Genomic DNA, 12,320 nt, shown 5'->3' with positions numbered 1-12,320 from the left:
CAAGGCAACCTAAAGCAACGTAAAGTAAAGCAACATAAAGCAACGTAAATCAAGGCAAATTAAAGCAACGTAAAGAAACGCAACGTAAAGCAAGGCAACGTAAAGCAACGTAAAGTAAGGCAACGTAAAGTAAGGCAACGTAAGGCAACATAAATCAAGGCAACGTATAGCAAAGTAAAGCAAGGCAACGTAAAGTAAGGCAACGTAAGGCAACGTAAAGTAAGGCAAAGTAAAGCAACGTAAAGGAAGGCAACGTAAAGCAAGTCAACGTAAAGAAACGTAAAGCAAGGCAACGTGAAGTAAGACAATGTAAGGCAACGTAAAGCAAGGCAACGTAAATTAAGGCAACGTAAAGAAAGGCAACGTAAAGCAAGGCAACGTAAGGCAACCTAAAGCAACTTAAAGCAATTCAACGTAAAGCAACGTAAAGCAAGGCAACGTAAAGCAACGTAAAGCAAGGCAACGTAAAGCAAGGCAACGTAAAGCAACGTAAAGCAAGATAACGTAAAGTAAGGCAACGTAAAGCAACGTAAAGCAACGCAACGTAAAGCAAGGCAACCTAAAGCAACGTAAAGTAAGGCAACGTAAAGTAAGGCAACGTAAGGCAACGTAAAGTAAGGCAAAGTAATGCAACGTAAAGGAAGGCAACGTAAAGCAAGTCTACGTAAAGCAACGTAAAGCAAGGCAACGTGAAGAAAGACAACGTAAGGCAACGTAAAGCAAGGCAACGTAAAGCAACGTAAAGCAAGGCAACGTAAAGCAAGGCAATGTAAGGCAACGTAAAACAAGGCAACAAAAAGCAAGGCAACGTAAAGCAAGCCAACGTAAGGCAACGTAAAGTAAGGCAACGTAAAGAAAGGCAACGTATAGCAAGGCATCGTAAAGCAAGGCAACGTAAGGAAACGTAAAGCAAGGCAACGTAAATCAAGTCAACTTAAAGCAAGGCAACGTAAATCAAGGCAACGTAAAGCAAGGCAACGTAAGGCAACGTAAAGCAACTTAAAGCAATTCAACCTAAAGCAATGCAAGGCAAGGCAACGTAAAGCAAGGCAACGTAAAGCTACGTAAAGCAAGGCAAGGCAACGTAAATCAACGTAAAGTAAGGCAACGTAAAGCAACGTAAAGCAAGGCAAGGTAAGGCAACGTAAAGCAAGGCAACTTAAAGCAACATAAAGCAAGGCAACGTAAAGCAAGGCAAGGCAAGGCAACATAAACAAGGCAACGTAAAGCAACGTAAAGCAAGGCAAGGCAAGGCAACGTAAAGCAAGTAAAGGCAAGGCAACTTAAAGCAAGTCAAGGCAAGGAAAAGTAAAGCAAGGCAACGTAAAGCAACGTAAAACAAGGCAACGTAAAGCAACGTAAAGCAAGGCAAGGCAAGGCAACGTAAAGCAAGGCAACGTAAACAACGTAAAGCAAGGCAACGTAAAGCAACGTAAAGCAAGGCAAGGCAAGGCAACGTAAAGCAAGGCAACGTAAAGCAACGGAAAGCAAGGGAACGTAAAGCAACGTAAAGCAAGGTAACGAAAACAAACATAATGCAAGAAAAGGCAAGGAAACGTAAAGCAAGGCAAGGCAACGTAAAGCAAGGCAACGTAAAGCAACATAAAGCAAGGCAACGTAAAGCAAGGCAAGGCAAGGCAACGTAAAGCAAGGAAAGGCAAGGCAACGTAAAGCAAGGCAACGTAGAGCACCATAAGGCAAGGCAGCGTAAAGCAACGTAAAGCAAGGCAACGTAAAGCAAGACAAGGCAACGTAAAGCAACGCAACGTAAAGCAACGAAACGTAAAGCAACGTAAAGCAACGTAAAGCAAGGTAAAGCAACGTAAAGAAAGGCAACGTAAAGCAACGTAAAGGAAGGCAACGTAAAGCAACGTAAGGCAAACCAACGTAAAGCAACGTAAAGCAAGTTTAACCAAGGTAAAGCAACGTAAAGCAACATAAAGCAAGGCAACGTAAAGCAACGTAAAGCAAGGCAAAGTAAAGAAAGGTAAAGCAAGGTAAAGCAACATAAAGCAACGTAAAGCAAGGCAATGTAAAGTAAGGTAAAGCTAGGTAAAGCAAGGTAAAGCAACATAAAGAAACGTAAAGCAAGGCAACGTAAAGCAAGGCAATGTAAAGCAAGATAAAGCAAGGTAAAGCAACGTAAAGCAACGTAAAGCAACGTAAAGCAAGGCAACATAAAGCAACGTAAAGGAAGGCAACGTAAAACAACGTAAAGCAAGACAACGTAAAGCAAGGTAAAGCAAGGTAAAGCAACGTAAAGCAAGGTAAAGCAAGGCAATGTAAAGCAACGTAAAGTAACGTAAAGCAAGGTAAACAAGGTAAAGCAAGGTAAAGCAACGTAAAGCAAGGCAACGTAAGGCAAGGTTAAGCAAGGTAAAGCAAGGTAAAGCATGGCAACGTAAAGCAACGTAAGGCAACGTAAAGCAACCTAAAGCAACGTAAAGCAACGTAAAGCAACGTAGAGCAAGGCAACATAAAGCAACGTACAGCAAGGCAACGTAAAGCAACGTAAAGCAACGTAAAGCAAGGTAGAGCAAGGCAACGTAAAGCAAGGTAAAGCAAGGCAACGTAAAGCAAGGCAACGTAAAGCAAGGCAACGTAAAGCAACGTACAGCAAGGCAACTTAAAGCAACGTAAAGCAAGGCAAGGCAAGGCAACGTAAAGCAAGGCAACGTAAAGCAAGGCAACGTAAAGCAATGTAAAGCAAGGCAACGTAAAGCAACGTAAAGCAAGGTAAGGCAACGTAAAGCAAGGCAACGTAAAGCAACGTAAAGCAAGGCAACGTAAAGCAAGGCAACGTAAAGCAACGTAAAGCAAGATAACGTAAAGTAAGGCAACGTAAAGCAACGTAAAGCAACGCAACGTAAAGCAAGGCAACCTAAAGCAACGTAAAGTAAGGCAACGTAAAGTAAGGCAACGTAAGGCAACGTAAAGTAAGGCAAAGTAATGCAACGTAAAGGAAGGCAACGTAAAGCAAGTCTACGTAAAGCAACGTAAAGCAAGGCAACGTGAAGAAAGACAACGTAAGGCAACGTAAAGCAAGGCAACGTAAAGCAACGTAAAGCAAGGCAACGTAAAGCAAGGCAATGTAAGGCAACGTAAAACAAGGCAACAAAAAGCAAGGCAACGTAAAGCAAGCCAACGTAAGGCAACGTAAAGTAAGGCAACGTAAAGAAAGGCAACGTATAGCAAGGCATCGTAAAGCAAGGCAACGTAAGGAAACGTAAAGCAAGGCAACGTAAATCAAGTCAACTTAAAGCAAGGCAACGTAAATCAAGGCAACGTAAAGCAAGGCAACGTAAGGCAACGTAAAGCAACTTAAAGCAATTCAACCTAAAGCAATGCAAGGCAAGGCAACGTAAAGCAAGGCAACGTAAAGCTACGTAAAGCAAGGCAAGGCAACGTAAATCAACGTAAAGTAAGGCAACGTAAAGCAACGTAAAGCAAGGCAAGGTAAGGCAACGTAAAGCAAGGCAACTTAAAGCAACATAAAGCAAGGCAACGTAAAGCAAGGCAAGGCAAGGCAACATAAACAAGGCAACGTAAAGCAACGTAAAGCAAGGCAAGGCAAGGCAACGTAAAGCAAGTAAAGGCAAGGCAACTTAAAGCAAGTCAAGGCAAGGAAAAGTAAAGCAAGGCAACGTAAAGCAACGTAAAACAAGGCAACGTAAAGCAACGTAAAGCAAGGCAAGGCAAGGCAACGTAAAGCAAGGCAACGTAAACAACGTAAAGCAAGGCAACGTAAAGCAACGTAAAGCAAGGCAAGGCAAGGCAACGTAAAGCAAGGCAACGTAAAGCAACGGAAAGCAAGGGAACGTAAAGCAACGTAAAGCAAGGTAACGAAAACAAACATAATGCAAGAAAAGGCAAGGAAACGTAAAGCAAGGCAAGGCAACGTAAAGCAAGGCAACGTAAAGCAACATAAAGCAAGGCAACGTAAAGCAAGGCAAGGCAAGGCAACGTAAAGCAAGGAAAGGCAAGGCAACGTAAAGCAAGGCAACGTAGAGCACCATAAGGCAAGGCAGCGTAAAGCAACGTAAAGCAAGGCAACGTAAAGCAAGACAAGGCAACGTAAAGCAACGCAACGTAAAGCAACGAAACGTAAAGCAACGTAAAGCAACGTAAAGCAAGGTAAAGCAACGTAAAGAAAGGCAACGTAAAGCAACGTAAAGGAAGGCAACGTAAAGCAACGTAAGGCAAACCAACGTAAAGCAACGTAAAGCAAGTTTAACCAAGGTAAAGCAACGTGAAGCAACATAAAGCAAGGCAACGTAAAGCAACGTAAAGCAAGGCAAAGTAAAGAAAGGTAAAGCAAGGTAAAGCAACATAAAGCAACGTAAAGCAAGGCAATGTAAAGTAAGGTAAAGCTAGGTAAAGCAAGGTAAAGCAACATAAAGAAACGTAAAGCAAGGCAACGTAAAGCAAGGCAATGTAAAGCAAGATAAAGCAAGGTAAAGCAACGTAAAGCAACGTAAAGCAACGTAAAGCAAGGCAACATAAAGCAACGTAAAGGAAGGCAACGTAAAACAACGTAAAGCAAGACAACGTAAAGCAAGGTAAAGCAAGGTAAAGCAACGTAAAGCAAGGTAAAGCAAGGCAATGTAAAGCAACGTAAAGTAACGTAAAGCAAGGTAAACAAGGTAAAGCAAGGTAAAGCAACGTAAAGCAAGGCAACGTAAGGCAAGGTTAAGCAAGGTAAAGCAAGGTAAAGCATGGCAACGTAAAGCAACGTAAGGCAACGTAAAGCAACCTAAAGCAACGTAAAGCAACGTAAAGCAACGTAGAGCAAGGCAACATAAAGCAACGTACAGCAAGGCAACGTAAAGCAACGTAAAGCAACGTAAAGCAACGTAGAGCAAGGCAACATAAAGCAACGTACAGCAAGGCAACGTAAAGCAACGTAAAGCAACGTAAAGCAAGGTAGAGCAAGGCAACGTAAAGCAAGGTAAAGCAAGGCAACGTAAAGCAAGGCAACGTAAAGCAAGGCAACGTAAAGCAACGTACAGCAAGGCAACTTAAAGCAACGTAAAGCAAGGCAAGGCAAGGCAACGTAAAGCAAGGCAACGTAAAGCAAGGCAACGTAAAGCAATGTAAAGCAAGGCAACGTAAAGCAACGTAAAGCAAGGTAAGGCAACGTAAAGCAAGGCAACGTAAAGCAACGTAAAGCAAGGCAACGTAAAGCAAGGCAACGTAAAGCAACGTAAAGCAAGATAACGTAAAGTAAGGCAACGTAAAGCAACGTAAAGCAACGCAACGTAAAGCAAGGCAACCTAAAGCAACGTAAAGTAAGGCAACGTAAAGTAAGGCAACGTAAGGCAACGTAAAGTAAGGCAAAGTAATGCAACGTAAAGGAAGGCAACGTAAAGCAAGTCTACGTAAAGCAACGTAAAGCAAGGCAACGTGAAGAAAGACAACGTAAGGCAACGTAAAGCAAGGCAACGTAAAGCAACGTAAAGCAAGGCAACGTAAAGCAAGGCAATGTAAGGCAACGTAAAACAAGGCAACAAAAAGCAAGGCAACGTAAAGCAAGCCAACGTAAGGCAACGTAAAGTAAGGCAACGTAAAGAAAGGCAACGTATAGCAAGGCATCGTAAAGCAAGGCAACGTAAGGAAACGTAAAGCAAGGCAACGTAAATCAAGTCAACTTAAAGCAAGGCAACGTAAATCAAGGCAACGTAAAGCAAGGCAACGTAAGGCAACGTAAAGCAACTTAAAGCAATTCAACCTAAAGCAATGCAAGGCAAGGCAACGTAAAGCAAGGCAACGTAAAGCTACGTAAAGCAAGGCAAGGCAACGTAAATCAACGTAAAGTAAGGCAACGTAAAGCAACGTAAAGCAAGGCAAGGTAAGGCAACGTAAAGCAAGGCAACTTAAAGCAACATAAAGCAAGGCAACGTAAAGCAAGGCAAGGCAAGGCAACATAAACAAGGCAACGTAAAGCAACGTAAAGCAAGGCAAGGCAAGGCAACGTAAAGCAAGTAAAGGCAAGGCAACTTAAAGCAAGTCAAGGCAAGGAAAAGTAAAGCAAGGCAACGTAAAGCAACGTAAAACAAGGCAACGTAAAGCAACGTAAAGCAAGGCAAGGCAAGGCAACGTAAAGCAAGGCAACGTAAACAACGTAAAGCAAGGCAACGTAAAGCAACGTAAAGCAAGGCAAGGCAAGGCAACGTAAAGCAAGGCAACGTAAAGCAACGGAAAGCAAGGGAACGTAAAGCAACGTAAAGCAAGGTAACGAAAACAAACATAATGCAAGAAAAGGCAAGGAAACGTAAAGCAAGGCAAGGCAACGTAAAGCAAGGCAACGTAAAGCAACATAAAGCAAGGCAACGTAAAGCAAGGCAAGGCAAGGCAACGTAAAGCAAGGAAAGGCAAGGCAACGTAAAGCAAGGCAACGTAGAGCACCATAAGGCAAGGCAGCGTAAAGCAACGTAAAGCAAGGCAACGTAAAGCAAGACAAGGCAACGTAAAGCAACGCAACGTAAAGCAACGAAACGTAAAGCAACGTAAAGCAACGTAAAGCAAGGTAAAGCAACGTAAAGAAAGGCAACGTAAAGCAACGTAAAGGAAGGCAACGTAAAGCAACGTAAGGCAAACCAACGTAAAGCAACGTAAAGCAAGTTTAACCAAGGTAAAGCAACGTGAAGCAACATAAAGCAAGGCAACGTAAAGCAACGTAAAGCAAGGCAAAGTAAAGAAAGGTAAAGCAAGGTAAAGCAACATAAAGCAACGTAAAGCAAGGCAATGTAAAGTAAGGTAAAGCTAGGTAAAGCAAGGTAAAGCAACATAAAGAAACGTAAAGCAAGGCAACGTAAAGCAAGGCAATGTAAAGCAAGATAAAGCAAGGTAAAGCAACGTAAAGCAACGTAAAGCAACGTAAAGCAAGGCAACATAAAGCAACGTAAAGGAAGGCAACGTAAAACAACGTAAAGCAAGACAACGTAAAGCAAGGTAAAGCAAGGTAAAGCAACGTAAAGCAAGGTAAAGCAAGGCAATGTAAAGCAACGTAAAGTAACGTAAAGCAAGGTAAACAAGGTAAAGCAAGGTAAAGCAACGTAAAGCAAGGCAACGTAAGGCAAGGTTAAGCAAGGTAAAGCAAGGTAAAGCATGGCAACGTAAAGCAACGTAAGGCAACGTAAAGCAACCTAAAGCAACGTAAAGCAACGTAAAGCAACGTAGAGCAAGGCAACATAAAGCAACGTACAGCAAGGCAACGTAAAGCAACGTAAAGCAACGTAAAGCAAGGTAGAGCAAGGCAACGTAAAGCAAGGTAAAGCAAGGCAACGTAAAGCAAGGCAACGTAAAGCAAGGCAACGTAAAGCAACGTACAGCAAGGCAACTTAAAGCAACGTAAAGCAAGGCAAGGCAAGGCAACGTAAAGCAAGGCAACGTAAAGCAAGGCAACGTAAAGCAATGTAAAGCAAGGCAACGTAAAGCAACGTAAAGCAAGGTAAGGCAACGTAAAGCAAGGCAACGTAAAGCAACGTAAAGCAAGGCAACTTAAAGCAACGTAAAGCAAGAAAAGGCAAGGCAACGTAAAGCAAGACAACGTAAAGCAACGTAAAGCAAGGCAACGTAAAGCAACGTAAAGCAAGGCAACGTAAAGCAAGGCAATGTAAGGCAACGTAAAACAAGGCAACAAAAAGCAAGGCAACGTAAAGCAAGCCAACGTAAGGCAACGTAAAGTAAGGCAACGTAAAGAAAGGCAACGTATAGCAAGGCATCGTAAAGCAAGGCAACGTAAGGAAACGTAAAGCAAGGCAACGTAAATCAAGTCAACTTAAAGCAAGGCAACATAAATCAAGGCAACGTAAAGCAAGGCAACGTAAGGCAACGTAAAGCAACTTAAAGCAATTCAACGTAAAGCAATGCAAGGCAAGGCAACGTAAAGCTACGTAAAGCAAGGCAAGGCAACGTAAATCAACGTAAAGTAAGGCAACGTAAAGTAAGGCAACGTAAAGCAACGTAAAGCAAGGCAACGTAAAGCAACGTAAAGCAAGGCAAGGTAAGGCAACGTAAAGCAAGGCAACTTAAAGCAACATAAAGCAAGGCAACGTAAAGCAAGGCAAGGCAAGGCAACATAAACAAGGCAACGTAAAGCAACGTAAAGCAAGGCAAGGCAAGGCAACGTAAAGCAAGTAAAGGCAAGGCAACTTAAAGCAAGTCAAGGCAAGGAAAAGTAAAGCAAGGCAACGTAAAGCAACGTAAAACAAGGCAACGTAAAGCAACGTAAAGCAAGGCAACGTAAAGCAACGTAAAGCAAGGCAAGGCAAGGCAACGTAAAGCAAGGCAACGTAAACAACGTAAAGCAAGGCAACGTAAAGCAACGTAAAGCAAGGCAAGGCAAGGCAACGTAAAGAAAGGCAACGTAAAGCAACGGAAAGCAAGGGAACGTAAAGCAACGTAAAGCAAGGTAACGAAAACAAACATAATGCAAGAAAAGGCAAGGAAACGTAAAGCAAGGCAAGGCAACGTAAAGCAAGGCAACGTAAAGCAACATAAAGCAAGGCAACGTAAAGCAAGGCAAGGCAAGGCAACGTAAAGCAAGGAAAGGCAAGGCAACGTAAAGCAAGGCAACGCAGAGCACCATAAGGCAAGGCAGCGTAAAGCAACGTAAAGCAAGGCAACGTAAAGCAAGACAAGGCAACGTAAAGCAACGCAACGTAAAGCAACGAAACGTAAAGCAACGTAAAGCAACGTAAAGCAAGGAAAAGCAACGTAAAGGAAGGCAACGTAAAGCAACGTAAAGGAAGGCAACGTAAAGCAACGTAAGGCAAACCAACGTAAAGCAACGTAAAGCAAGTTTAACCAAGGTAAAGCAACGTAAAGCAACATAAAGCAAGGCAACGTAAAGCAACGTAAAGCAAGGCAAAGTAAAGAAAGGTAAAGCGTGGTAAAGCAACATAAAGCAACGTAAAGCAAAGCAATGTAAAGTAAGGTAAAGCTAGGTAAAGCAAGGTAAAGCAACATAAAGAAACGTAAAGCAAGGCAACGTAAAGCAAGGCAATGTAAAGCAAGATAAAGCAAGGTAAAGCAACGTAAAGCAACGTAAAGCAACGTAAAGCAAGGCAACATAAAGCAACGTAAAGGAAGGCAACGTAAAACAACGTAAAGCAAGACAACGTAAAGCAAGGTAAAGCAAGGTAAAGCAACGTAAAGCAAGGTAAAGCAAGGCAATGTAAAGCAACGTAAAGTAACGTAAAGCAAGGTAAACAAGGTAAAGCAAGGTAAAGCAACGTAAAGCAAGGCAACGTAAGGCAAGGTTAAGCAAGGTAAAGCAAGGTAAAGCATGGCAACGTAAAGCAACGTAAGGCAACGTAAAGCAACCTAAAGCAACGTAAAGCAACGTAAAGCAACGTAGAGCAAGGCAACATAAAGCAACGTACAGCAAGGCAACGTAAAGCAACGTAAAGCAACGTAAAGCAAGGTAGAGCAAGGCAACGTAAAGCAAGGTAAAGCAAGGCAACGTAAAGCAAGGCAACGTAAAGCAAGGCAACGTAAAGCAACGTACAGCAAGGCAACTTAAAGCAACGTAAAGCAAGGCAAGGCAAGGCAACGTAAAGCAAGGCAACGTAAAGCAAGGCAACGTAAAGCAATGTAAAGCAAGGCAACGTAAAGCAACGTAAAGCAAGGTAAGGCAACGTAAAGCAAGGCAACGTAAAGCAACGTAAAGCAAGGCAACTTAAAGCAACGTAAAGCAAGAAAAGGCAAGGCAACGTAAAGCAAGACAACATAAAGCAACGTAAAGCAAGGCAACGTAAAGCAATGTAAAGCAAGGCAAATTAAACCAAGAAAAGCAAGGCAAGGCAAGGCAACGTAAAGCAAGGCAAGGCAAGGCAACGTAAAGCAAGGCAACGTAAAGCAACGTTAATCAAGGCAATGTAAAGCAACATAAAGCAAGGCAACTTAAAGCAAGGCAACGTAAATCAAGGCAACGTAAAGCAAGGCAACGTAAGGCAACGTAAAGCAACTTAAAGCAATTCAACGTAAAGCAATGCAAGGCAAGGCAACGTAAAGCAAGGCAACGTAAAGCTACGTAAAGCAAGGCAAGGCAACGTAAATCAAAGTAAAGTAAATCAACGTAAAGTAAGGCAACGTAAAGCAACGTAAAGCAAGGCAACGTAAAGCAACGTAAAGCAAGGCAAGGTAAGGCAACGTAAAGCAAGGCAACTTAAAGCAACATAAAGCAAGGCAACGTAAAGCAAGGCAAGGCAAGGCAACATAAACAAGGCAACGTAAAGCAACGTAAAGCAAGGCAAGGCAAGGCAACGTAAAGCAAGGTAAAGCAAGGCAACGTAAAGCAAGGCAACGTAAAGCAACGTAAAGCAACGTAAAGCAACGTAAAGAAAGGCAACGTAAAGCAAGGTAAAGCATGGCAACGTAAAGCAACGTAAAGAAACGTAAAGCAACATAAAGCAAGGTAAAGCAAGGCAATGTAAGGGAACGTAAAACAAGGCAACAAAAAGCAAGGCAACGTAAAGACAGCCAACGTAAGGCAACGTAAAGTAAGGCAACGTAAAGCAAGGCAACGTAAAGCAAGGCAACGTAAAGCAAGGCAACGTAAGGCAACGTAAAGCAAGGCACCATAAAGCAAGGAAACTTAAAGCAAGGCAACGTAAAGCAAGGCAATTTAAGGAAACGTAAAGCATGGCAACATAAAGCAAGGAAACGTAAAGCAACATAAAGAAAGGCAACGTAAAGCAAGGCAACGTAAAATAACATAAAGCAAGGCAACGTAAAGCAAGGCAACGTAAGGCAACGTAAAGCAATATAAAGCAAGGCACCTTAAAGCAACGTAAGGTAACGTAAAGCAAGGCATCGTAAAGCAACGTTAATCAAGGGAACGTAAAGCAAGGAAACGTAAAGCAAGGCAACGTAAAGCAAAGTAAATCAAGGCAACGTAAAGGAAGGCAAGGTAAGGAAACGTACAGCATCGTAAAACAAGGCAAAGTAAAGCAAGGCAACGTAAAGCAACGTAAAGCAATGCAACGTAAAGCAAGGCAACGTAAGGCAACGTAAAGCAACTTAAAGCAATTCAACGTAAAGCAATGCAAGGCAAGGCAACGTAAAGCAAGGCAACGTAAAGCTACGTAAAGCAAGGCAAGGCAACGTAAAGCAACGTAAAGGAAGGCAACGTAAAGCAAGGCAACGTAAAGCAACGTAACGCAATGCAACGTAAAGTAAGGCAACGTAATGTAAGGCAACGTAAAGCAACATAAAGCAAGGCAACGTAAAGCAACGTAATGCAAGGCAGGTAAGGCAACGTAAAGCAAGGCAACGTAAATCAACGTAAAGCAAGGCAACGTAAATCAACGTAAAGCAAGGCAATGTAAAGCAAGGCAAGGTAAGACAACGTAAAGCAAGGCAACGTAAAGAAAGGCAACGTAAAGCAACGGAAAGCAAGGCAACGTAAAGCAACGTAAAGCAAGGTAACGTAAAGAAACATAATGCAAGAAAAGGCAAGGAAACGTAAAGCAAGGGAAGGCAACGTAAAGCAAGGCAACGTAAAGCAATGTAAAGCAAGGCAACGTAAAGCTTGGCAAGGCAAGGCAACATAAAGCAAGGCAAGGCAAGGCAACGTAAATCAAGGCAACGTAAAGCAACGTAAGGCAAGGCAACGTAAAGCAACGTAAAGCAAGGCAACGTAAAGCAACCTAAAGCAAGGCAACGTAAAGCAAGGCAAGGCAACGTAAAGCAACGCAACATAAAGCAACGCAACGTAAAGCAACGTAAAGCAACGTAAAGCAACGTAAAGCAAGGTAAAGCAACGTAAAGGAAGGCAACGTAAAGCAACATAAGGCAAACCAAAGTAAAGCAACGTAAAGCAAGGTAAAGCAAGGTAATGTAAGTTAAAGCAACGTAAAGCAACGTAAAGCAAGGCAACGTAAAGCAACGTAAAGCAAGGCAACGTAAAGCAGGGTAAAGCAAGGTAAAGCAACGTAAAGCAACGTAAAGCAAGGACACATAAATCAACGTAAAGCAAGGCAAACTAAAGCAAGGTAAAGCAAGGTAAAGCAACGTAAAGCAACATAAAGCAAGGCAACGTAAAGCAACGTAAAGCAAGGCAACGTAAAGAAAGGTAAAGCGACGTAAAGCAACGTAAAGCAATGTAAAGCAACGTAAAGCAAGGCAACATAAAGCAAGGCAATGTAAAGCAACGTAAAGCAACGTAAAGCAAGGTAAACAAGGTAAAGCAAGGTAAAGCAACGTAAAGCAAGGCAACGTAAGGCAAGGTAAAGCAAGGTAAATCAAGGTAAAGCAAGGTAAAGCAAGGCAACGTAAAGCAAGGTAAAGCATGGCAACGTAAAGCAACGTAAAGC

This window comes from Phaenicophaeus curvirostris, unplaced genomic scaffold, assembly GCF_032191515.1.
Source record: "Phaenicophaeus curvirostris isolate KB17595 unplaced genomic scaffold, BPBGC_Pcur_1.0 scaffold_44, whole genome shotgun sequence".
In the NCBI taxonomy this organism is placed as follows: domain Eukaryota; kingdom Metazoa; phylum Chordata; class Aves; order Cuculiformes; family Cuculidae; genus Phaenicophaeus; species Phaenicophaeus curvirostris.
Note: the sequence above shows the minus strand (reverse complement) of the source record.